This window comes from Furipterus horrens, unplaced genomic scaffold, assembly GCF_987537825.1.
Source record: "Furipterus horrens unplaced genomic scaffold, mFurHor1.1.pri manual_scaffold_2, whole genome shotgun sequence".
In the NCBI taxonomy this organism is placed as follows: Eukaryota; Metazoa; Chordata; class Mammalia; order Chiroptera; family Furipteridae; genus Furipterus; species Furipterus horrens.
Genome location: NW_028327172.1, coordinates 158,785,775 through 158,811,408, shown reverse-complemented (window position 1 = coordinate 158,811,408; position 25,634 = coordinate 158,785,775).

Genomic DNA, 25,634 nt, shown 5'->3' with positions numbered 1-25,634 from the left:
GAGTTTGGGATTTTTCCCTCTTCTTGGATTTTTTGGAATAATTTGAGAAGGGTAGGAGTTAGTTCTTCCCTAAATGTTATGTAAAATTCGCCTGTGAAGCCATCCAGTCCAGGGCTTTTGTGTGCAGGGAGGTTTTTGATTACTGTTTATATTTTCTTCTTTGTTATTGGTCTGTTGAGACTTTCTACTTCTTGATTCAATTTTGGAAGGTTATATGTTTCTAGAAATTTGTCCATTTCTTCTAGGTTGTCAAATTTCTTGCCATACAGTTGTTTGTAGTAATTTCTTACAATTCTTTGTATTTCTGTGGTATCAGTCATGATTTCTCCTTTTTCATTTCTGATTTTGTTTATTTGGGTCTTCTCTCTTTTTTTCTTGATGAGCCTGGCTAAAGGCTTGTTGATTTTGTTTATTTTTTCAAAGAATCAGCTCCTAGTTTTGTTGATCTTTTGAATTGTTTGTTTGGTCTCTATGTCATTTAGTTTTGCTCTGATCTTGATGATTTCCTTCCTTCTTCTTGCCCTAGGCTTTGTTTGATGTTGTTGTTCTAGTTCTTGTAGCTTTAGGGTTAGATTTTTTTATTTGAGATTCTTCTATCCTTTTCAGATATGCCTGTATTGCTATGAACTCCCCTCTTAGGACTGCTTTTGCTGTGTCCCATAGGTTTTGGGCTGTTGTGTGTTCATTATCATTAGTTTCCAGAAATTTCTTGATTTCTTCTCTGATGTCATTGTTAACCCATTTATTATTTAATAGCATGTTATTCATTCTTCCTGATTTTGGGTGTCTTTAATTTCTTTTTTCCTGAGATTGTTTTTTAATTTCAAGGCATTGTGGCCTGAAAAGATGCTCGATATGATTTCAGTTTTTTTGAATTTTTTGAGGCTTGTTTTGTGTCCTATCATGTGGTCTGCCTTTGAAAATGTCCCATGTGCATTTGAAAAGAATGTGTATTTTGCTTCTTTGGGGTAAAAAGTTCTATATATATCAGTTAAGTCCATGTGGTTTAGTGTGTTGTTCAATGCCTATATATCCTTGGTGTTTCTTTGCTTTGAAGATCTGTCTATTGTTGATAATGGAGTGTTGAAGTCCCCTACTATGAGTGTGTTGTTGTTGATATCCTTCTTGTGGTCTTCTAGTATTTGCTTTATGCATTTGGGTGCTCCTATCTTGGGTGTATATATGTTTATCAGTGTTATATCTTCTTCATGGATTGTTCCCTTAAGTATTATGAAATGTCCCTTTTTATCTCTTTTTTTTGTGCCCTTGTTTTGAAATCCGTTTTGTCTGATATGAGGACTGCTACCCCAACTTTTTTTTTCATGTTCGTTTGCTTGGAATAATTTTTTGTATCCCTTTACTTTCAGTCTGTGTAAATCTTTTATTTAGAGATGTGTTTCTTGTAGACAGCAAATGTGTGGGTCCTGTTTTCTTATCTATTCCATTAATTAGAGCATTTAATCCATTTACATTTAAGGTTATTATTGACGTGTATTTAGTCTTTTCCCTTTGAACGTGTGTTCCTCTCCTCTTTTTTTCTTCTTTTTCTTTAAACATTCCCTTTAGCATCTCTTGTAATACTGGTTTGATGGAGATGTATTCCTTTAGTCTTCCTTTGTCTGGGAAACTCCTTATTTTACCTACAATTTTGAATGAGAGCCTTGCTGGGTAGAGTATTCTCGGTTGTAGGCCTTTGTTTTTCATTGCTTGAAATATTTTTGATCATTCCCTTCTAGCTAGTAGTGTTTCTGTTGAGGAATCAATCGATAGCCCTATCAGAGCTCCCTTGTATGTTATTTGCTGTTTTTCTCTTGCTGCTTTCAGGATTCTCTCTTTGTCTTTGAATGTCGCCATTTTAATTATGATGTGCCTTGGAGTGGGTTTTTGGGGGTTCCTCTTCATTGGGACTCTCTGTGCTTCTTGAACTTGCATAACTTTTTCTCTCATCAGGTTGGGAAAATTTTCTGACATTATTTCTCTTATTAACTTTTCTATTCCTCGATATTCTTCTTCTCCCTCTTTTATTCCAGTGATCCTGATATTATTTTTTCTCATGCTATCCTGTAATTCCCTTACATCTTCTTCATATTTTTTCAATCTTTTTTCATTTTGTTGTATTGTCTGGAAATTTTTTCTACATTGTCCTCTAACTCACTGATCCAATCCTCTGCTTCGTTTAGTCTGCTTTTGATTGATTCTACTGTGTTTTTCAGTTCAGAGATTGTATTCTTCATTTCTTCCTGGTTCTTGTTAATAGTTTCTATGTCATGTGCCCAGGGTTACTCCCATGTGCCCATGGTGGCTGGTGCATTCCTTTGGCACCTGTTGGAGCTGGCTGGGGTGCTTGTGCGCGTGTGCACATGCATGCGCAAGGTGACCTGCATGCTAGTCTCAAGCCTGCCGAACCGTGCCCCAGGAGTTGGTCTCTCGCCCCTTGGGGCCCCGGACACTTGTGCATAGTGGAAGTGAGCATCTGTGAGTCACCACCACCTGCTGTTCCCATGCCGCAGCCCCCCACCATTCCAGCACTGCCTGGGCAGGCACGAGCAGAGCTTGTGCAATTGGGCTGTGCCCCAGCCTGGTGCCCACTGGGGCTGGCCAGGGGTCTCTGCACATAGTCTTCTGCATGCCCAGTGTGCCCTCCCTGCACCCATTGGGGCACTGATTTTATGTGTGTTGGGGTGTGTCTGAGGGGCACCTGGATGCGCAGCCAGCGACGTGGCTGCACACCTGGGCCAGTGGATGAGGGCACCACCTGTGCGGGCCCATGCTATTCAAGGGGAGGGTTGGGGAGTGGGCGAACGCACTTCTGCACCTGCACTCCTCAAGAATGTTCTATCAACCCCAACGTTTCTTCCCCTCTCCGCAGTACACAAGAGAAAAATATAAAGGAAAATTACATTCTCCTATGCACAGCAGTATGCTGTTTCCTGTCTTTCAGTGCCAGATGCCACCCAGGCCACTCCTGGCTCTGCCAGCAGGCAGAGATCCATTCCCCTTCCTACTCTTCTCCAGGGAAGCCTGTGGTCATTAAAAAGCCTTTGTGTACTTCCAGCCGCAGCTCAGGGAGCCGACCCAGCCAGAAATCCCGTCTTGTCCCTTTTTCCTCCACTATCCTCACCAAACAGGTCGTTCCCAGATGGTTTTCTCCAATCCAGCTGTGCCAAGGCTCGAGTCCTGCCAGTGTCCAGTTGCTTACCGAGACATTCTGTCTGTAATTAGTCCAAACTACAGACAGGTCTTGGGAGCCAGAAAGCGCAGCCTCCTCTCACTCCTCCGCCATCTTCCTCCTCTCTAGTTTCTATTGACTTTTACTCGATCTTTATTATGTCCTAACTTCTAGTTACTTTGAGCTTAATTTGCCTATTTAAAAAAAATATTTTATTTATTTATTTTTAGAGAGAGAGGAAGGGATAAAGAAAGGGAGGAAGACATCAATCAATTGCCTCTCAGAGGCGCCCTCTAAGCAATTTGTTTTAAGTGTTCAGGATCATGATGGAATTTCAGTTCTTCTTCTTTTCCATGGGACATGTCCTTTGCCTGTCTTCAATTATAGAATCATAAGTCACAGTCTGGGAACTTGTTCTTTGCAACAACTGTTTTTATACCTTTCATCTCCAACCTAAAGAATGACCTTAAATAGGAAGATAAAACACATTCTATGCTTCTAGTCCTTTGGTAATGTACTCACTGCATGTAGTTTTTTGGCAAATATTATCCCATTTAGTATTTAATTCAGTTTGACTTATGCCCTGTCTATCACTTTTGTCTTTCTGAAAAAAATGCATGCACACAGTGTGGAAAATATTGTTTTTTAATTCTCTCTTTTCTTTTTTTCCCCTCTCATAATATTTATCACTAAAATGAGCATAATGACAGCATTTAATGCTGCCCATGTGGCTAATTTGTTTGACACTTGCCTTTTCCCAGGGAAATTTTTGGGAGTAGATGGATGTGCATTAGTCAAAAGGCTCTGGTTGAGTCCTAATGATGTTCAAAATTTATGAGGATATGTCAATTCCAAGATTTTGCCACTAAGAAATTTTTGATAATTCTCTCAGAAGGATTCAAGCTATAACTATTTTTTTCCACTGAGTAGATTCAGGTTACTGGAGAAAACCCATGTTGGACTCAGGGATCTCTGAGATTCTCAGAAGATCAATATTGGTGCAAGCGATCCTCATGTGGGAAGACCTGTGAAGGTCTGGTTCTTGTGGTCACTTCCTGAGATAGATTCTGTTTGAATTGAATGTCCATGTGCATGTGCAAAACCTGTCATCACAGTTCTTCATTGGGAATAAAAAATTACCTATTTCTAACTAGCTCTACCCATTCCTCATATCAAAAGATTTTATATTACTTGATCAGATTATTAGAGTTTAAAAAATTAAGTATCTTTGTGTTAAGCTCTGAGAAAATTTATAAATTGTTCTGAAAATATAGTCTCCTTTCTTAGAGAAAATTCCCAGTGGAAATATAGTCTTTGAGGCATAGGCTGCCTAGTATAAATGTTCAACTTCTGAAAAATTGTGTTCAAATTTTAGTGAACATAATATAATTTTAGTCTTACCAAAATCTTTAAGTATTAAAAAAGTCAAATACAACATGATGGAATAAGCACAAAGGTATTATCAAGCACTTGCTTTTTTTAACACACATTTTGCCTGAGAGCTGTTTCTAGGTAGCAAAAGAAACTAGTCAGAATACATACTAGCAAATTAAAAAGGATTATTGGTCTCAGGGACCCAATATAGTTGTATGGTGTAATTTTTTAGTTATAACTTAGACTATATTGTAAGAGTGCACAGTGACACAGAGGCAATATTAGTCAAGCTAACCATATACTAAATTTCCACTTCTACAAAACAGTTTATACCATGGTTGTGTTTATGCAGTTAATAGTTATTAAGTGTTTTAGTCTGTTTAGGTTATCACAACAAAATACCACAGTTGGGTAGCTTATGAACAACAGAAATATATTTCTCACAGTCCTGGAAACTAGGAAGTCTAAGATCAAGCCACCAGCATGGTCACATTCTGGTGAAATACCTCTTTCTGGTTCATAGCCAGCACCTTCCTTTTATGTCCTGACAGTGGTGGAAGAGGTTAGGGAGATCTGTGGTGTCTCTTTTATAAGACCACTAATTCCATTCATGAGGGCTCCACTGTTATGGCCTAAACATCTTCCAAAGGCCAACCTTCCTGATATTATCACTTTGGGCATTAAAATTTTAACACAGTGAATTTTGGACAGACAAAAACTTTCATATCATATCAGAGTACCTTAGAAGTTTAAGCATTGTTACAGTTAATTCTGATGATACAAAGATATAATTTGGGACCTCCTCTCATGGATCTTACAACTAATCTAGTAAGGATGATAAAGTAGCACAAATGTGATGAATATTTGTCATTCTTTTGGCCTTCCTTCTTCAGTTCCTCTTCAGGGAATTTTTCACCTTATAAATCTTGGTGGAAGCTAGGGCCCATCTCCCACTATAGAATCTGAGTATTTCAGATATGCTCTTTCATGTACTCAGGCTGCAGATTTTCCTATCTGTCTTACACACACTGATCAAAAGATTTCAATTCAGCTGTTGTTTAAGAGCATTTCATTTGTGTCCAAGCCAAAGACTAAGTACTCAGAGTTCTTTTCTGCATAAGTCTAAGCAAAAATGAGTTATTACAAAGAATTATGTTAAACTACCTGGCAAAGCTATTGGCTTTACTTACAGTCAATGATTCCCAAGTGCATATGTTGAACAATATTTATGAAACTCTGTCACCTTCTCTCCCACTCTTTTCTAAAATGCCCTTAACCTACAATGTATATTATGCAATGCTGAAAACTCAACATCTGCTTAGTCAAGCATTGTTCTAGCTCAATATTTGTGATGTATTCATTTGATTTAATATTTTATGTCATAGGTTGAAGGACCACTGAGGGTAGATACTGTATTTGTTTTATCTGCTTTGGAGCATGTCTATGCTCTTGACAGTATTACTTAAAGATGATCTATATTCTAAGCTGTACACTTTTCACATGCATCCACAAATAAGGCAGCTAACCTTTTTGATAAATAATTTTTTAAAAGACACCATTACACCATATATATTCTTATGCGCGTGGTTCTATTTTATTTTCTTAATATTGTATAAAACTGAATGGAATTTATAAAGGATGATTTGAGAGTATAAGCTGTAGGTATAAGAGGTTAGAGCTAAGTTTAGTAAGTTAGATTAGGACCAATTTAGAGAGGTCTTGATCCTTACATAAAGGAATTTAGATATTTTTGCATAGGTGTAGGGAAAATGTTCAAGGTCTTTGAAGAAAGGTGTGGCATAACTAGATTCATGTTTTGAAAAGATCAATCATGCATCCAAGTGCAGGTTGGGCTGCAGAAAGGCTAAGTGTGGAGGTTGACACTGTTTTGAATTGCTGAACTGAGCAAACATGACTGGCATTAATACTCTTGCTGGCCTTGCCAGCTAAGTGTCCTTCTTATACTGTGACTGAGAAATGTTATCTATTTGCCTGAAAACTGAAACAAACAAACAAAAACCGTGTTCATAGTTTTCATTTACCCATGGAAAATTAGGTAGCTAAAGCCAATGAATTGAAAATCAAGTGCTGGTGAGCCAGAGAACATTACAAGGGATTGTACTGAACAGTGGTATACATCTTGCATGTCTATTTCTATCTCTACCTCCACATCCACAGGGCTTAAATACATGTTTAATATTGAGGGATTTACATAACCAAAAATTCACAGGAGGGAGAATTCACAAAGGAGGAAACACCAGAAGATGAACATTTACCGATGTAAACAATTGAAGAAAAGAGCCTCTAAACTTTTGAGGGGGAAGTTTTCAGTTCTCAAGTTTGTGAGATTGTCCACAGATAAAGGGATAGGCTGAATAAACAAGCCTGGATAAGTCAACTACGACAATGTTGACCTTTACCTGAGTCCCCTGCTCCTAAGAAACAGTGATGGTTAAGATATCCCTTCTCCTTTCCTGCCCACCCCCATCCTTTTGTGCATAGGGAAACGCTTTTTTTGGTAAAAAATTTCTGTTTTTCAGATGACTTAGGTAAGACCCACAGATGTTCCTTTTGTTCACCTGTGACAATGTCAGACACAGACAAGTTCCCATTCTTTGTCTCCTAAGTGGGTAGGAGAGCTCTTTGTAGCCACTGGTCAACCTGAACAAAATACCTGTTACTTGACCTGAGACAAACTTTACTTGCACTTCTCTTTTTCCACGAGGCTCTTAAACTTTGATCCACCATGAGACTTAACCAGCATAGAAGACCCTCTTCAATGTCCTGAACATTAACTGATTATAGGAAAAACATTCCCTGGTCAACTATCCTATTAGTCCATCCCTTTCTGCTTATCCACATCCATTTCTTCTAGCCTTATTCATTCCTCTTTATAAAATAAGAGCCATTTTCTACCTGGCTTTTGAGACACTTGCAGATATTATTCAGTGTTCACCCTATTGCAATAGTATGACTATTATAGTAGTCCTTTCTCTCCCTCTTGCAATAATCTTTCCATATAAAATCTCTTTTTACTTAAGTCCAGACTTATTCTTTATCCTTACTTGAGGACATTTTTCTCATTGCTTTTAGGGAGAGACAAAGGGAGGGAGAAAGAGAGAGACAGACAGACAGGCAGACAGACAGACATTGGTTGGCTGCCTTCTTGTACACACCCTGACTGGTGATCGAACCTGCAACCTGGGTATGTGCATGGACAGGAATTGAACCCATGACCTTTTGGGCTATGGGATGACACTCCAACCAACTGAGCCACACTGGCCAAGGCCATGCTTATTTTTTATTTGATAAGTAGGATATGGAGGAAAAAGTTCTTGAGAAGAGCCTGGAAGGGGGCTACTGCCAATCTTGTTTCCCTCTTTTCTGGAAATTCCAATAAAGAAAAAGAAGATAGCATTGTAATAAATGGGTTGGACAATCTATTGCTATCATAGAATCTAACTAGAATGAAGCTTAGGGATGTCCAATGAATCAATCTTCTATTGCCATACAACAAATCACTTAAAATTTAGTAGCATAGAACAGCAATCATTTATTTAGCTCAGGATTCTGCTGGTTGGCAACCTAGTCTAGACCCAGATTTTTATCTCTGTTAGACTGAGCTGGGATCTCTTATATGTCTCTGGTCAGCTACCAGGTCAGATGACGACTGGCTGGTTTAGGAGGGCCTCAGTGAGATAGCTCATGTCTACTCCACAAGGTCTATCACCTCTCAGCAAGCTAACCTGGGATTGCTCACATGGTTGCTGTGCAGGGCTCTGAGAGATTGAGTGGAAGTGTGTGGGGTCTATTGAACCCTAGATTCAGAACTGGCATCACATTGCTTCCAATGCATTCCCTTGACCAAAAAAAGTCACAAGGCTGGCTCATATTTAAGAGGTGGAAAAATAGATGCAATGGATAGATGGGAGGCATTGCAAAGAATTATGACCTTCTCTGCAATCTACAATATCCCCTGTGGTAAAATAGTTTGCCCAAATTCAGTCCAAGTGGCAAAGCTGGAACTGAAAGAAATGGTATGTATTTTAGTTCAGTACATTCTGCTGTTTGGTCACAGCTTTGTGGTCTCCAGATGACACTATTCTGATTAGGGTCTCCTGAAGTAGAAGGAAGAAGACAATTGTTTTAAAAGGATTCACCATAGAAAGCACATGGGAGGAAAGAGAAACAGAATTCTATATGATTTTCAAGCTGTACCCTGCATAAGGGAGATGGGCTGTGAAGGGGAGCACAAGCTGAAATGCAGTTTGTGTTCTGCCCACAAGCCATGTGCTCTTCTTGCACAGGGTTGTACTGCTTGGGGAAAAGACTTTCTTTAGTAATTTCTCTGAAGGCACTCTTCCTCAGCAGGGGTCCCCTGAGTAGATAGGCCTACTTTTTATCCTCTCAAAACTCCCTATGAGCTGAAGTTGGCTTTGGACACACAGCTATCAGTAGTGCTAAGAAGCTCAGTATGAAGGCAACTGTCTCAAGTTCTTTTCCCAAATTGGCCATTCTGAGAAACAGCCCAGAGATATTTGCATTTGGAAAACTGTTAATGAAAACTAGTGTAGATACTGAGAAATAACTGATGATAAAAAGAGGTAAATCCAATTTTGAAAGTCTATGAAGGAATTTCAGGAACAGGAAAGGTCTTCCTGAGTGTTTTTGGTTCATCCTACACTTGGCTTCCTATTTCTCTTACCACTTTCCTCCAGCCCCTGTACCTCTCTAGAAATAGCATTCTGTAGGTGTTGTCAACCACATTGGTTATGTGCTTTGTCTCTGTCACCTCCTTAGCAACTCATTCCTTATGTTCACTGATTTCTGTGGGCTGTTCTACTTGAATTTCCTCTCTGCACATGGTTTCTAACCCTATGAAATCTGATTTTTTTTACTTTGAAGTCTCTGAAGGAAATTGATAATATAATAAAGTATATAATGTTACCTCAAACTGGGAGATCTTCTTAAAAAATTTCCATAAGTGTTTTCATACAATTGCTTCTATGCTACAAACTATTTTCTATGCAATACTCATCCCATGGCAACAGCATCTTGCATTTCATTGATTTTGGGAGACATTCCACATTTGTATCCCTCTCCTAGAGAGTCACATGTATATTAGAATGTTAGAGGAAGGTCTCCAGAAATAAAATGTAGTTAACATTTTTTTAAATGCCCTTAAACTTATCTGCTTATGAAGACATTTATTCTCTTAAGCTTACTAATATCTGGAAGATCTTGTTTTCTGTGTTGTACATTTTGGGAAATACTGTTTTACCTGATATGACAACACACAGAAGCATGAGGTTTAATTAGAGATTAGATACAATTAAGGACCAAGTGGCTGAGTTCTGACCCCATCTCACTCCTAGCCATCTTTGTGACTTGGAAGAGATGAATTTTTCAACCCCTCATAACTTCAACTCAGTTTCACTTTCTTCATGAAACCTTCCCTGATCCTCCAAGGCTTTTGTGGCCTTTCATATTCCTGAAATTCTCTTCAATCCACTGTGCTACTAATCTTGTCCTTTTTGTTCCCATAGAGGTTTGTTGCATCCCGGATTTAATCCTGGCCTCTATCTCTATGTGGCATTTTGCATAATTCTCCTAATTTGGACCTCTACCTCTGATGTGGAACTTTGATCCCCATATTACTTCCAGTCCTACCATATTCTGGCACTGAAGGAATTATTCTAAAAATCAAACCCAAGTATTTAACTCTTGCTTTAAAAATCTTTGATGAATCCTTGTTGCCTATAAGCTAAAATTTAGTCTTTTTATTCTTGTCTACAAAGCATACACCAGTCTGGCCCATTTTAACTTACCTGCTTTATTTATTACTTCTCCTGACCAAACACCTAATATTCTAGCTACCCTAGATTCCCTGTTGTTTTTTACAATGATAAGCACTTTGCATATGCACTTGTACTCTCTCGGCCTTTTCTACTTGGAAACATCTTATTGTTCTTCATGCTCAGTCCTGAATATCACTCCCCTAAACAGCATGATCTCTTTTTTACATTCACTTAGGTTTTTGTATATATCTATATAATAACACTTAGTCACATTGTATTCTAGATGGACATGGGTCTATATATTATAATATATTGTAAGCTCTTTGCAAAGCATATCAAGGCTTCACAGTGTCTCATTGCATAGCAATGCCAACCATATAGAAGGCATTCAGTAAAAGTGTCATTAGATTGAAAATGAAACCCTTCCAGCTAAAGCTGGAAACCATCTTTATGATGATCTAGTCAAGGGGATGGTATATATATGGCTCCCTCCCTCCAACACTCTCCCCTTTCACACTAAGGGTAACCATTGCTAATAAAAAATGGCACTTTTCCCACTAAGTCCAAGTGTATTTTTAGAATCTGTATCACATCACTCTAGGAAGTCACTATTGATTGGTTAGAGCCAGCACCCAACTTGAAATCTGATTTCCATTCTTGATATATTTGAACTCTGTCATAGCAGAAAAAAGTGACTTAATGAGTTGTCCAAGAGGATACACAGCAAATAAATATCAAACCCATGACTTGAATCAAGGTTTCTTGATTTTTGCTCTAGTGCTCTTCCCACTACTCTGAGATGCCCACCTTTGTTAATTTTTATCTTATTCCTGTATTTCCTGAGTTCTTCAATAAGTTCTAATTCTCAGAGGGAGAGAACTAGGGACTATGCACTTTAGTGCTTCTTGTTGTCTTGCATATGGTAGGAACTCGATGTCTAGTTGCATGAATGCTGAATGGAGAGATGAGGTTTTACTGTGTTCCTTGGTTCTGCCATTCCATTTTGCAGCATTGATTTTGGCATCACAATGATTCTTTTTTGTTGTCATTATTGTTGCCCAAAATTTTTAAAAAAATTATATTTTTAAAGTATATTTTATTGATTATGTTGTTACAGTAGTTCTAATTGTTTCCCCTTGGCTCCCCTCTGCCCAGTGCCCCCTTTCCCTCCAGCAACCCCACCCTCCTTAGTTCATGTCTATGGATCATGCATATGAGTTCTTTGTCTTCACCCTTTCCTATATTATTCTTAACATCCCCCTGTCTATTTTGTACCAACCAATTATGCTTTGTCCCTGCATCATTTCCCCATTTCTCTCCCTCCCTCTTCCCAGCTGACAACCCTCCAAATGATCCCCATACCTATGATTCTGTTCCTATTCTGGTTTGTTTAGTTGGATTTTGTTTTTATTTTTTTAGATTCAGTTGTTGATAGTCGTGAGTTTGTTGTCATTTTAGTGTTCATAGTTTTGATTTTCTTTTTCTTAAGTAAGTCCCTTTGACATTTCATATAATAATGGCTTGGTGATGATGAACTCCTTTAGCTTCACCTTGTCTGGGAAGCACTTCATCTGCCCTTCCATTCCAAAGGATAGCTTTGCTGGATAGAGTAGTCTTGGTTGTAGGTTGCTTTTCATCGCATTCAGTACTGTTTGCCAGTCCCTTCCTGCCTGCAAAGTGTCCTCTGAGAAATCAGCTGATAGTTCTATAGGCACCCCCCTGCAGGCAACTCTCCACCTCTCTCTTGCTGCTCCCAGGACTCTGTCTTTATCTTTCACCTTTGCCATCTCAATCATGATGTGTCCTGGTGTTGTACCCTCTGGGTCCAGCTCACCCGGGACCCTCCGTGCTTCCTGAACCTATATGTCCATTTCCTTCACAAAATTTGGGAAGTTTTCCTCATTCTTTTCAATTCTTGCTTCCTCATTCTGCACTGGTTGACTGTTTTTTTCTTCCTTAAGTTCCAAATCATAGATTTGAACCCTGGTTTTCTTCCCTTCACCATTGGTTTTGTGTGGATTTTTCTTCGTTTCACTTAGCATAACCTTCACTTCTTCTCTTACGCGTTTGCCATATTCAAGCGTATCTGTCAAGTCTGTGAGCATCTTTATCACCAGTGTTTTGAATTCTGCATCTGTTAGGTTGTCTATCTCATCTGTGAGGTTGGCTATCTCCTCATCGCTTAGTTCTCCCACTGGAACCTTGATCCATTCCCCCTTTTGGGCCATACTTCTCTGTCTTCTCATTCTGACAGGCTCCTATGTTTGTTTGCCTCCTCATCCCAGGTAAAGCTGTCACTCCTGTTATGTTTTAAGGAGCAGAGCCTTATGAATCTGTCAGTGTTTATTACCTTCAAAAGTCAAGCCCAGTTTCTCAGGGCTTTTTGGTAACAACCAGAGCCCAGGCATGCCTCCTTTAGGCATGACATTCCAGTCAAATCTCGGTTAACAAAACGTCTATTAACAACTGGTCTTATTAGTTTTATGCAAAGAACCTTATGTCATTATTTCTTCAGAATGCCTAATTCTGGAGGGATCAGGTAAGGAGAAAAATATACAATGTGAAGGAAAATTATTGTCCTTCTAATATTCACTAAAATTGCATTTCCATACTTTACATTTTCTTTTGTTTACTTTCCTACATATGAAGTTTTTCTTTGGGTGGGGGAAGTGGAGGAGTTTGCTGTCTCTTTTATTTATTTATTTTGCTTTCAACTTTTTTCCACTAAATTTTTTTTTCTTGTTTGTTTTTCTATTACAGTTGTTCCACTTTTCCCCCAATTGCTCCTCCCCACCCTGCCCACCCCTTCTCCTACAGTCAATCCCCATAACATTATCCATGTCAATGGGTCATTTACACATGTTCTTTGACTAGACCCTTCCCCTTCTTATCCCGCTTCTCCTGCTCCCTCCTCCCCCCCTTGTCACTGTTAGTCTGCTCCTTGTTTACATGTTTCTGTCTCAGTTTTGCTCATTTGCTTGTGTTGTTCATTGGATTCCTGTATTAGGTGATATCATATGGTATTTGTCTTTCATTGCCTGGCTTATTTTTCTAAGCATAATTCTCTCTAGTTCCATCCATGTTGTCACAAATGGTAGGAGTTTCTTCTTTCTGCTACATAGTACTCCATTGCATAGATGTACTGCAGCTTTCTGATCCAGTCATCTACAGATGGGCACTTAGGTTGTTTCCAGCACTTGGTTATTATAAATAGTGCTGCTATGAACATAGGGGTGCATAAGTTCTTTTTTTATTATTATAGGTACTTATTCATTGTCATTTTTCCAGTTTGTACTTGTGTTCCTCTCTGTCTCTCTCTGTTTCTTCATCTTCTTAAAGCAGACCCTTTAGCATCTCTTGCAATGCTGGTTTGGTGGAGATGTGTATATTTTAACCTTCTTTTGTCTGAAAAACTAATTTCACCTTCCATTTTGAATGAAAGCCTTGCTGGGTAGAGTAGTCTTGGTTGTAGGCCTTTGCTTTTCATTGCTTGGAATACTTTATGCCATTCACTTCTGGCCTGTAGTGTTTCTGTTGAGAAATCTGATGATAGCCTTATTGGAGCAACCTTATATGCTATTAGCTGTTTCTCTCTTGCTGTTTTTAGGATTCTCTCTTTGTCTTTGAATGTTGCCATTTTAATTATGATGTGTCTTGGAGTGAACCTGTTGGGGTCCAACTTCATTGGGACCCTCTGTGCTTCTTGGATTTGCATGACTTTTTCTCTCATCAAGTTAGGAAAGTTTTCTGTCATTAGTTTTTCAAACAGGTTTTCTATCCCTTGCTCCTCTTCTTTTTCTTCTGTATTCTTATGATATGGATACTATTACGTTTTATGTTTTCCTGCAGCTCTCTTAAAACCTCTTTATTCTTTTTCAGTCTTTTTTCATTTTGTTGCACTGTCTGAGAACTTTTTTCTATGTTGTCTTCCAGCTCGCTGATCCGATTTTCTGTTTCCTCTAGCCTACTTTTAATTCCTTCTATTGTGTTCTTCAAATCAGAAATTGTATTTTTCATTTCCTCCTGGCTCTTATTGATAGCTTCTATGTCTTTTTTCATGCTGGTGTAATTCTCATTTTCAAAGACATCTGCAAAAAGGACATGACACAATGCTCCATCAATCTCAACACATGGGAAGTTCAAGCAGACGACCGCCTAGCCTGGAGGCTCACGGTCAGGCAAGGTACGTCACATGCAGAGGCTGCGCGCAACGAGGAGGCGGTCCAGAAAAGATCGAGGCAGAAGCAGCGTCAACAGCAGCAACAACAGCCATCTGCCTTCACCTGCAACAAGTGCGGCAGAGATTGTCACTCCTGAGTCGGACTGCACAGCCATTCTCGGCGGTGCAGATAGACTCTCAAGAAGCTACGCCATCGTCTCTCGAGACGGACGGCTGCCGACGATGTAATTCTCATTAAGTTCCTTGTAGTTTCCCTGGAGCTCTTTGTAGTTTTCTTTGAGCTTGCTGAGTTCACTGAGTTTCCCTATAATCCATGTTTTAAATTTCATGTCTGATAGTTTGCTTTTCTCTATTACATGCAGCACTCTTTGGGGGGATTTCTCCTTTCTTTTCTATAGGGGGTTGTTTCTCTGTCTCCCTATTTTTGTGACTCTTATTGTTTGTTGCTGCTTCTTAGATTTATCTGCACTTCCTGGATCTGCCGCTGATGGTGTCAGATTGTGTAGCATTCTGGGCCTAGGCAGCCTGTTGGAGACTACCAGAGGTCTACTGCCTTTTGTCTCCTTTAGTTGTTAATCTATTCAATCTGTGATCAGCCATCAGCTTTAAGCATCGAGGGTAGGGCAGACTAATTCCTGCGGGCATGGCTTTTGCTTCCCCTCAGGCTGAGGCCACTTGGAGGGGAATGGTCTGTCTGCCATATGGGGAATTAGTCAGCACTGGAACCTGATCAGCTGCTCCGTCAGTTCTCTCCTCAGAGCCTGCACCCAAAATTCTCCCCAAGCATCTCTAGTCGTCTCTGTGCTTGCTCTCTTGAGCCCAGGGTAAGTGGGTGCTGGAATATTTTTTTATGTGATCTGTTTAAGGTCTCTTTGTCTCCAGCTGTTTCTTTCGGGCCAGCAAAAAACCCTCTGGCTTTTTGGTTTCCACAGCTGTATCCTATTTTACTTTCTGCTCTGTTGCTGTAGGCTGGGAATCCCAGCTGGGGGTTTAGAGCCTGCCCTTCTCAGGGGGAAATCCCGACTGCTGAGCTGTTTCTCAGTCCTTTCTGCTGTAACCCATGGGAGCCCAGCCAGACCTTTCGTGTCTCTGAACTTCCTACCAGTCACGTTGTGATGAAGCAGCCTTTTCTGTCTCTTTGTGGTTATAAGACTTCTCTCCAGCTAGTGTTCAGTTTGTTATTCCATATGATTTCTCCACAATTAAGTTGTAATTCCAGATTGGTCCTGGGAGAACATTAGTGTAGCTTCCACTTACTCCTTTGCCATCTCGGATCTCTATCTGCAATGACTCTTTATTGAAGAAATTGCCAGACTTTTGTGATTACTGCATTTTCCATCATAATTTTATTAAGTACTTCACCCCAAACTAGGCAAGCTGTAATAATACCTTAGTTAGTTGTCATAGCAGGGAAAAAATAAAACACATTTGTAAATCATGCAGTACATCAAACACACCCAACCTCTCTTCCCATATGGGAATTGTGAACATACATTTAAACAGACAAAAAAAAAATCTTCCTTTTTCCTTTTTTTGTGTTTAGAATCAATAATGGATTTTCTTTTTCTTATAGTAGCTGCTCACACATAGATGCAAATCCGGAGAATACTGGGAAATGGGTTATCTGAAGGGTGCTAATATGACTCTCAGTTTCAAATGATCCATCTTCTCTTCACCTGCCCTGCCTTCGACATACCAACATGCTACAAATTCCCACTATTGGGGTCATCCTTTTAAGCCAATGCATTATATTTCCAGAAGGTTACTGCTAAAATCCCCAAATGCTTATGAACATTTTAGTGTGAAATATTTGAACCAGCTAATTACCTATAAAAAAATAAGAGTATAGAACCTCAGATAGAAAAGTTATTTCAGTTATTCGAGAATTGTTAAAGAATTAGAAAGCAGGGAAGGCTGAAGCCTGTGTGTTTCCTGGGAGTGGAGATTCTAAGTATTCAAGAGGTAGCATGTGGACACTGAATGCCTATAATGGGATGTTGAATGGAGGACTCCTAACACAGATGAAAATATGGAAAAAAGTATAAAAGTAATCTTTATGTCCAATTTGGCTCATGGATTGAATAACTATATGGCCAAAAATTTGGAGAGTCATGCCATTCTTTGGGTGATATGATACTTTAAAAAAATCGTTTTTGTTTGGATTTATCCAACATCTTCTACCTCTAACTTAGTTTGGCCCCCTTGTCTCCCACCTGAAATATTACAGGTGCCATGAACTGGTTTGCTTCCTTCTGGAAACCCCAGCTCAGTTCATTCTCCACATCCTCCCCAGGTTTAGCTTTCTAAATTACAGACCTGTCAACTTTGACTTTGTTGTCTTGGTCATTCTGTTCCCTCAGACTGCTGGGGTTCCCTCTCTTCTTTGCTTTGTTCATTGCTAGTCAATAAATATTCCAGGCCCAATGCAAATGTTACATTTTCATTGAAGAGACCCATATCCACCAGAGAGTCACATACTTTCTTATCTATGCTCTATTGTATTTTCTGGTAGTGATTTTGTGGCATCACCATTTGGCATTCTTTTCAGTGGTCTATCATTTCATTTTCCCTGTCCAAGTCCCAGACTTCTTTTTCCTATTTCTTTACCTTTGGATGCCTGGCACTTAGTGTGACCTCATGAAGTGTTTTTTGGAATTGAATTAAACCCACAGCTTTTGACAATCCATTAAATAGAGCATATTTCCTATTAAAAAGTAAAGAACTCTACATTTTATGCATTCTCAAAGACTAGAAACATTATCTTTCAATGTGTAATACATTCATCTATCTTGTTTGGGCATTTAAAAATATTTCCTGTTGGGTAGAAGAAAATTAAATTAAAAAGAAACCTCTATTTTTACTGAATTCTTTTTGCTTTTCCCTTTCTCTTTAGATGACTTTGACACACTTTTATAGAGATTGTTACTCCTCTTTCTAAAGAGTTAGGTTTGGTTGATTTATTTTCCCTCACTTTCCTCCTTCACCTTCTTTCTTTCCCCTTCCCTTCCATCAATGTTATTCCTATCATCAGTCATCATCATCATCATCATTATCCCCTTCTGCCCTTATTCCATTTGCCAGATGCTTTGCAAAGATTATCTCACACTTGGTCCTCACAATACTTAGATTTTTTTAAAAAAAATTTAATTTAATTTATTTTTAGAGAGAGGGGAAGGGATGAAGAAATAGAAGAAGAGAAATATCAATGTATGGTTGCCCTCATGCACCCCAACTGGGGACCTGGCCCACAACCCAGGGGTGTGCCCTGACTGGGAATCAAACCAGTGACCCTTTGGTTTGCAGGCTGGAGCTTATTCCACTGAAGCACACCAGCCAGAGCCTGCTTTGCTTTTTCTAAAGATGAAGAAACTAGGATTCAGGGAAGTTGAGGGACTTGCTCAATGTCATAGATCTGGGATTTAATACTAGAATTGTTTCTCTCTTTTTCTTTCTTCTCCTTCCTTCCTCCCTCCCTTCCTTACCGCACCCCCGCCACTGTCATTCTCACCCTCCCTCTCTTCCTTTCTCCCTAATTATTTTAAAAACCAGTATTTTAAATCCTGCCCCTTTATTTCTAGAAAGTGAATTTCTTTTGTTGTTTAATACATGTGCATGGCTTGGGCAGTTTTTCACCCAGTTCAACAACTCTTTTCCAACTCAAACTCAAGTAAAGAGGCTGGATGGACCTCATTGTTGTAGAGAAAGCCCTGTGCTCTTACACAAACATAAATTGCTAGTTATTATCCCTAAATCCACATCCAAGGCCTATTTACTGTTCACTGTGTGGGTGGCTCTTTCTGAGACAGATTTTCCTCATCCTTCACTGGTTTGTTCTTCCTGGTCCCTTATTTTAGATCCAAATGTTTTCTTCTGGAAAATATATTTCACTGTAGTTTAGTTTCTCCAGTGCAATAATGAATGGAGCTTTTTAAAAAATAAACAATTAGGTCTTTAAATTTTTATTTTATATCCCTAAGAAAGCTAATTCTCAAACCTGAGTATATCATCAGAGATCCTTATCCAGAATTGGTCACATATAATATAGGTGGATTATGATGATTCTCTGATAAGACAAAAAGCAACCCAAATCAAGCTAGACTAATTTTCTTCTAACTTGTCAATGGGTCAGTGATACTTCAGAATTTGGCTGAGAGCTAACTTGGGCTAGGATATGGCCACTCTGTAGCCTATTCTAACTTTATAGATTCTCTTAACAATGAGTGCTAGCACTGAGAAACAGGACTCTCTGTCCTCTCAGTGTGCACCCAGTGTCAATGGTGTGATGAGTGAGCGTCTTCTCTACTATGTGTTGTCCCCCAAACTTCAATGTTACTCCAAAGGACACTGCTGTCAGTCACTGTTTTATTGCATTTGTTCCAGGGGTGGACACTGCTTGTCTCAGGAGGCACCCCTGGTGCTAGCATTCTTTTCTTCATAACTGCCATCTGCTCTTAGGAATAGTTCTATCAACCACATTTTCTATGATTTGCTTCACTATGTCTCAACATCCTTTACACAGTGCATGATTTTTGTGGAGTTGGTGTTTCTTGTAGGGGAGAGTGGAAAGGAAGGAGGGGGGTATATAAAAATAATGAGATTGAGCTTTGCTTAAAGAAATTCTGAATCACTCACTTATAAATTGGCTGTTTAGAGAGGCAACTTTCAAAATTGGCTGAGGAGCTAGGAGGAAAAGAATTAAAAATAATTCACGCTCAGCACATATATATTTAAATAACAAATTCAAAGAGAAGCAGATGAATAAAACTGGATAAATAGCTAAGAACCAGCAAATGAAAATAAGAGATTGCAATTGGGCCACACAGCTGACACATGAATAGTAAATGCTAACAGAGAAACCTCACAGATGAGACAGCCCAGAGGTTATCTGGAAAGCTGGGGCCTAACAGCCCCAAAGTCCCAATGTCACTGCTTAAGAAAGGCTCTGGGGCCAGGGCAACAGGAAACTTCCTCTTTGCCTCAGCATCAAAGGAAAATAACTATATCTGCTCTGTGATGCCAACATCATTATTCTCAGCTTGACTCCGACTCCCCTCTGGCCCCTGGCTGAACTTCAGGCCCTTCTCCTATGGCTTGTTTATGAAAGAGCTGTACTGTTGTTCATTCATTTAATCAACGCACACTCAATGGCCAGGAACTATGCTAGTTGTATGCAAATGCTGATTTACATTTGCGTAATGATTTATAGATTACCAGGTATGTTCTCATACAAGTATTTCAACAACTTGGTAAATAGGTTATAATGTTTTCATTTCATAGCTAGGTTAGACATAGGGAAACTTAGGAGGCTAAGTGACTTTGTCAAGATTTCACAGCTTTTGAGTGGAAAATCTGGTATCAAACACCTATTGTGCATTATACCAAGGCACAGAATTAGTTGCTGAGACCCCAAAGATAAATAAGATGTGATCTCTGCCCTTGAGAAGATTAGAAACCAGGAAGGGAGGGCAAAGAACAAAGACTTCAGTATGGGTAATGCAAGGAAGAAACTAAGTACGATAAGACAGTTACTGGTAAGACAATTATAATTGAGTGGGGTTGATAAGAGTTTAAGAAATATTTTCTTTCAAGGACATTTGAATTGTAGTTGAGAATGGTTGAAGCCAAAAAGCAGACTCTAAGTCCAAAAGATTGTATCACAGAATGTGGGCATTTCAGGTAGAGGTGACTGTCAGTTGGGAAAAGATACTCTGGGGGAGGAAATACTGCTGGTAACTCCTAAATTGTACAATGTGGAGAGTTTTCTGTTGTTAAATCTGACCGGTTGGCCTATTATTTAGAGGCAAGTGGCTAAGGAATCACTTCAGTGAGTGAATTAAAACACCGTCATTAGAGACTTCAGACAGTGGAAGTGTTTTTTCCTCTAGACCTTACTCTGAATTGCTTCAGTACTGACCATGTATGTGACAAAACTCAACCAGTTGGTTCCAAAGCCATCCCCGTCAATACCTTCTATAATTCTCTTCCTCTAATCCCTGTCCTCTTTGTTTCTGCTTCAGCAGGGTCTCATTTTTCATCTCAACTAACTTATTACAGTGGCCTCCTACATCTTCTCTTCAGTCTAGACCCTACATTGCTGCAAGGTGACTAAAATAACTCATAGCCATCATCCACACCACTGCTGGGTTAAAAACACATTGGATGATTCACCTTGAATAAGGAAAAAATATCCATGGTATTGTTATTATAGACAGCTAGATATTAATAAAGGGAGGAAACAAAGGGAATTGGACATTGCTGAACATAATCAACTGGGGAGTGTAAGCCTGTTTGCTTCACTAGGAAACTGTAGCATTTACAGACTCATTCACACACTCCAGGGAACTGCCACTGAGGAGACTTAATCCTCAGAGCAGAAAGGAAGTGTTCCCAGGAGCACTGCCCACCTTCTGGTACTGGATTGTTGGGGGAACCAGGGGGAGGAAAGCTCATCATGTGCAACAGAAGTCAAAATGGTGTAGAGGGAGGTGCTTGACCGTAGATACCTATCAGTCTAACCTAGTAAAGGGATCAATTGCCTAGGGAGTAGTGTCATGAGAAGCCTACAAAAGCCTGGGAAGTTGATTGGTTATTTTGAAAAAAGTGCCTCATCCATCCCAAGCCTAAGGTAATATAACCCAGGTTAATAAACAAGTTCTCTAGCTCTCTTTTTTGGGAACATGTGCTTGCCCTGTTGATTTGGATGTTCTCTCTGTAGTGACCATGTGAATCTAGCCACTGTGCTGGCTACAGACACAGACTCCAGGAAGGAGCCTGGGTACAGCAGTGCAGCCAGGAACAGTGCTAAACTACCAGGATACGGGACTGAGAGCACTTTTCAGCCACCTGTGAGCTCTAAAGGACTAAGCTTTAACATGAAGCAGAAACTCTCGACACTGGCCTTTGTTTTGGCTTTGCTGAAGACATGGTTGAGCTTTTTCCGTGGTGGGACAGAAATGGGACACTAGGACACCATTCTATTTCTACATAAATTAATCTTGCCACACCACAATCTCCCTTGCCTTGGTCTATGAAATGCTTTTCTCGGTTCTGTGAAAGAACCCCACTTCCACAGGCAACAGTATGATACTGAAGGCTAGGGTAGCCAGGTATCTCAGTTTTCCCAAGAGTCCTGATTTACACCTGTGGTCTCTTCAGCACAGACCTTCCTTTCACTCTTGAATGTATCTTAGTTTGGATGCTGCCTTACTCTAGGTCCTCAACCACCTGGTCTCTGCCTACCATTCCAGACCCATAATCCATCCACCTCTTTCTGCTCTAGCACTGCTGCTGTAAGTATAGCCCTCTTAGTCATCCCCAGCCAGAACCTGCATTTCTGAAACTTGACACTTTTACACCAAAATTGTTTTTGTTTGTTTGTTTGTTTTTTGCCTATTTCACTCTTTCTCATTTTTCAAACCCAGTTCAGATGCTACCTTCTCCTTCAAGTTAACTCAGTTCACTCCAGAAGTAATTGCTTTCTCCTTCTGGACTCAGAATACTTCCTTGATCTCTATCACAGCTTTTGGGTCTTTCCACTGTTTATCAAAATTGTTGTCTACAGATTAGACTCTCTCATCTGAGTGTGAGTTCCTTAGGGAAAAGGACTGTGTTAATTGTCTTCCCATCAGTGGCTTCCTGGTCCATATTTTGTTCATAAGAGGGATTCAGGAATGTTGATGTGACTTAGTTCTGTAAATTGGGAGTTAATTTATGGTCGCTTAGTTTTTATAGGATTGTTCTCTCTTTCAACAATTAGATATCCTGGGGCCCCTGTGACCCTCTGCACTTCGCCAGAGGGGTCTCATATGACTTCTTATATAACATGGTCATAGGCTTCAACCGGAGACACATTATCTTTCACCAGATATTCTTTGCATAATTAATAACCACTATCCCTTTCCATCTACTTTGTTTATTGAATACTTGTGTCCCACTTTGAGTAAACCAATATGTCAACCAAGGTTTATGAAATACAATAAGGAGTAGCTGTTTGCTTTATGTGAGGATTCTTCATAGGATTGCTTTTGATAGTTTCTGCTATGTTCTTTACTATTTTATTTTAAAAATAGTTTAAAGAATGTATTTATTAAATAAAGGCATACCCTATATTTGAAGACTGATGGATTTTTGTCTTGATATTCATTATCCTTTCTAAGTTTCTTGATTGCTTTGAGGTAAGTCAACTCACCTTTGACCATTTTAGGTTTCTGACCCTGTTATTTCTTTGCTTTTATGCAGACTAATTAAGACTTCATCCATAATTTTTCCTGTAAGATCACCTCACCAGGTAAACATATGTCATTCTCTTAGGCCATCTACTACCTTTGAACACTCTTCTATGTTTGATAAATTTACTACTTTATAAATCATGTACTTCCAGTATAGAAGGCAAAATCACTTTTTGCCTTTAGTCAGGATATAGGCATGTGTATTAGGTGCTTGTAGGCTGGGGTGGAGGTTGGGGGCACCTTAATTAAACTGCAGATTGGAAGTTAGTGCTACAAATCATAGGCATCTAGACAAAAAACATGGTGACAAGGATGGTGGCAGTTACATCTGATTTTCTGAAGCAACAAAGCCTGCCCCCAGCCATGGCCACATGGGAAGTATAGCTGTGAGTCCTCCATCCAGCAGTGGAGGCAGATATTTCCAATTGAAGGAGCATTTTGTGGTGATGTTACCATGATATCTGGCTGTAGAAACCTTCGTAATGTTTCTCTGGCCCTTCAGGAAATCCTGTGAATGACCTAGTATTCTTTAATAAATTATTTTCTATGAAAACCAGCTTGGGTTAGTTTGTATTATTCGTGACTAAGAAAATCCTACTGGAAATAGAATTTACATTATGGCTGGTGCTAGTTCACAGTGTTGATTCCATCTCTGGAAGTGGTCTGTTGTGGTAGAAGGGATGGTGAGACCGGAATCCTGCTGTGGTATATGTCTCTGCAGTGTAGCTAGTTCCTATGTTGTTCAATCCCAGAGAACTTTAACTTTAACTCCACTATCTGTTGACCTTTCTCCATTTCCACTGCTGTCACTCAAGGCCAGGCTATCTCTCCTGGGCTGCTGCACCATCTCCATCCCTCCCTCTCTGGGTGCTGTCTGGGCCTTCTGGGCTCCATCCTCCATGCTGAAACCAGAGGGAGCTTCCTAAAGCATGCCTTTGATTCTGGCATTTCACTTCATGGACCCCTGTGATGGTTCTCTAATATTCTCCAAATAAAATATGAAGTCCCCAGTAATGGTTTTTAAGACTTTGATATTAAGTTCTGTTTACTTTTCAAACCTGATATCTTACTTCTCTGTTCCTCCTACTTTACATTCCAAATATAGGCAAGGTATTGCTGGCTGCCATAAAAGTTAAATTCAAAATTCTCAGAGATGAAACACAATGAGAGTGTATTTTTCATTTGCTTCAGGTTTTGATGTTGGCAATTCTAGTTGGTAGACCTTCATGGCCATCCAGGAATCCAGGCTCCTATCCCCACAACTTCATTGTCTGTTAGGCCCCTGGAAATGCCCTCATTCAGTGCAGCATGGGAAAAGAGAGAGGATGAAGGATCTCTGAACCAGGCCTGAAAGTGCTGTGCTTCATGGTCACTTGTAATTATAAGGGGGATAGAAAATGTAGTCTATTAGTGAACCCTATAGGAAGCAGAAATGGAAATCCCTGTCACAAAACTCATTCATTTTCAAGGTTTGCACTTTGACTGTCTTTTAGAGGACCTATCTGATTCTCTTTTCCCAGGTCTAATCAGGTTCCCCTTTTGGTGCTTTCAAACTAGTATGTTTTCTAAGAGAGGTATTAGAGCATAAGAGCTAAAAATGCAGGTTCTAAAACCAGACTCACATGGGTTTGCACCTCAACTTTACTATTTGCTAGCTATTGGATTTGAGAAAGTTACTTAATTATGCTTTGGGACAAATTACTTTTTCTATAAAACTTGGGTGTCAGTAGCGCTTACGTCAAAGTGATGAGAATTAAATGAGATGATATAGTTAATTAGCTATGTATATAGTAAATGTTTGTTGATTATTAATTTTGCCAAACAACAAGTGGGGTCCTGCTGCCTACTGCCACCCTCTAGGCAAAATTTTGGAGGCAGAGTTTGGTGAAAAAGGAAAGGAGTCTTTATTCAAAAGCCTCATAATTTTGAAATAATAGCTTTTCACATGCATTAGTCACTTAAACCTATCAACTAAGGCCACAATCTTTAACTCTTGAGTTCCCCTATAATTCCCCTTTCTAGTTTTTAATTACCTTATTTCTATAAAATTAGCTTACAAGCTAAAAGAACCATAAGATGCAAAAGCTACACAATTTTGGAAAAATGGCAGGCTTCTGCCTCACAACTCATCCCACTAGTATATCCAAAGAACAATAAAACCTTCCACCCTCTTCCAGGCCAGACCAATCCTAGGAGGCACCTGGAATTCTTTCTCCCATTTAAAATCCATCCTTTGGGAAATGCAGGAAGCTATAGCATGATCATCCAGATATCCTCAAGGAAAAGAGAGAGAACCAGTCTCTGCCTTTCTTCTGTTTATATCTTCTGGCCCACAATTTCATGTGCACTGGAGGCATTCAGCTCCTCAGCCAGTCCAATCCTAGACTGTTTACCATTGCATCAGGCAACCTCCTCCTACAGCCTCTCTTTATTCCTCCCCAGTGATCTGATCAGATCTCTCTGCATCATTAGTACTTATAATTCTTCTTTGTCCATCATGACATATAAGTCTATAAAGCACATGCTTGTTTGCTGGCCTTTTCAATGGTGTTTTAAAGCTTATTTATGCCAATTCACAAGAGCCAATTGTATATATCTCTTTCAATTCCATTTTCAGTGACCTCACATTGGTAGATTGACATAAGCCATTGTGTGAGTATTTATACCATAGAAATAGGCAAACACTACAAAATTTTGTGTATTTTTAAAAATTATTTTAAAATTTATTTTTTAGTTATAATTGACATATTAGTTTTAGATTTACAACATAGTGATTAGACATCTATATGCCTTATGAAATGATCACTCCAATAAGTCTAGTATCCATCTGGCACCATACATAGTTATTACAATATAATTGACTATATTCTTTTGTACTGTATTTT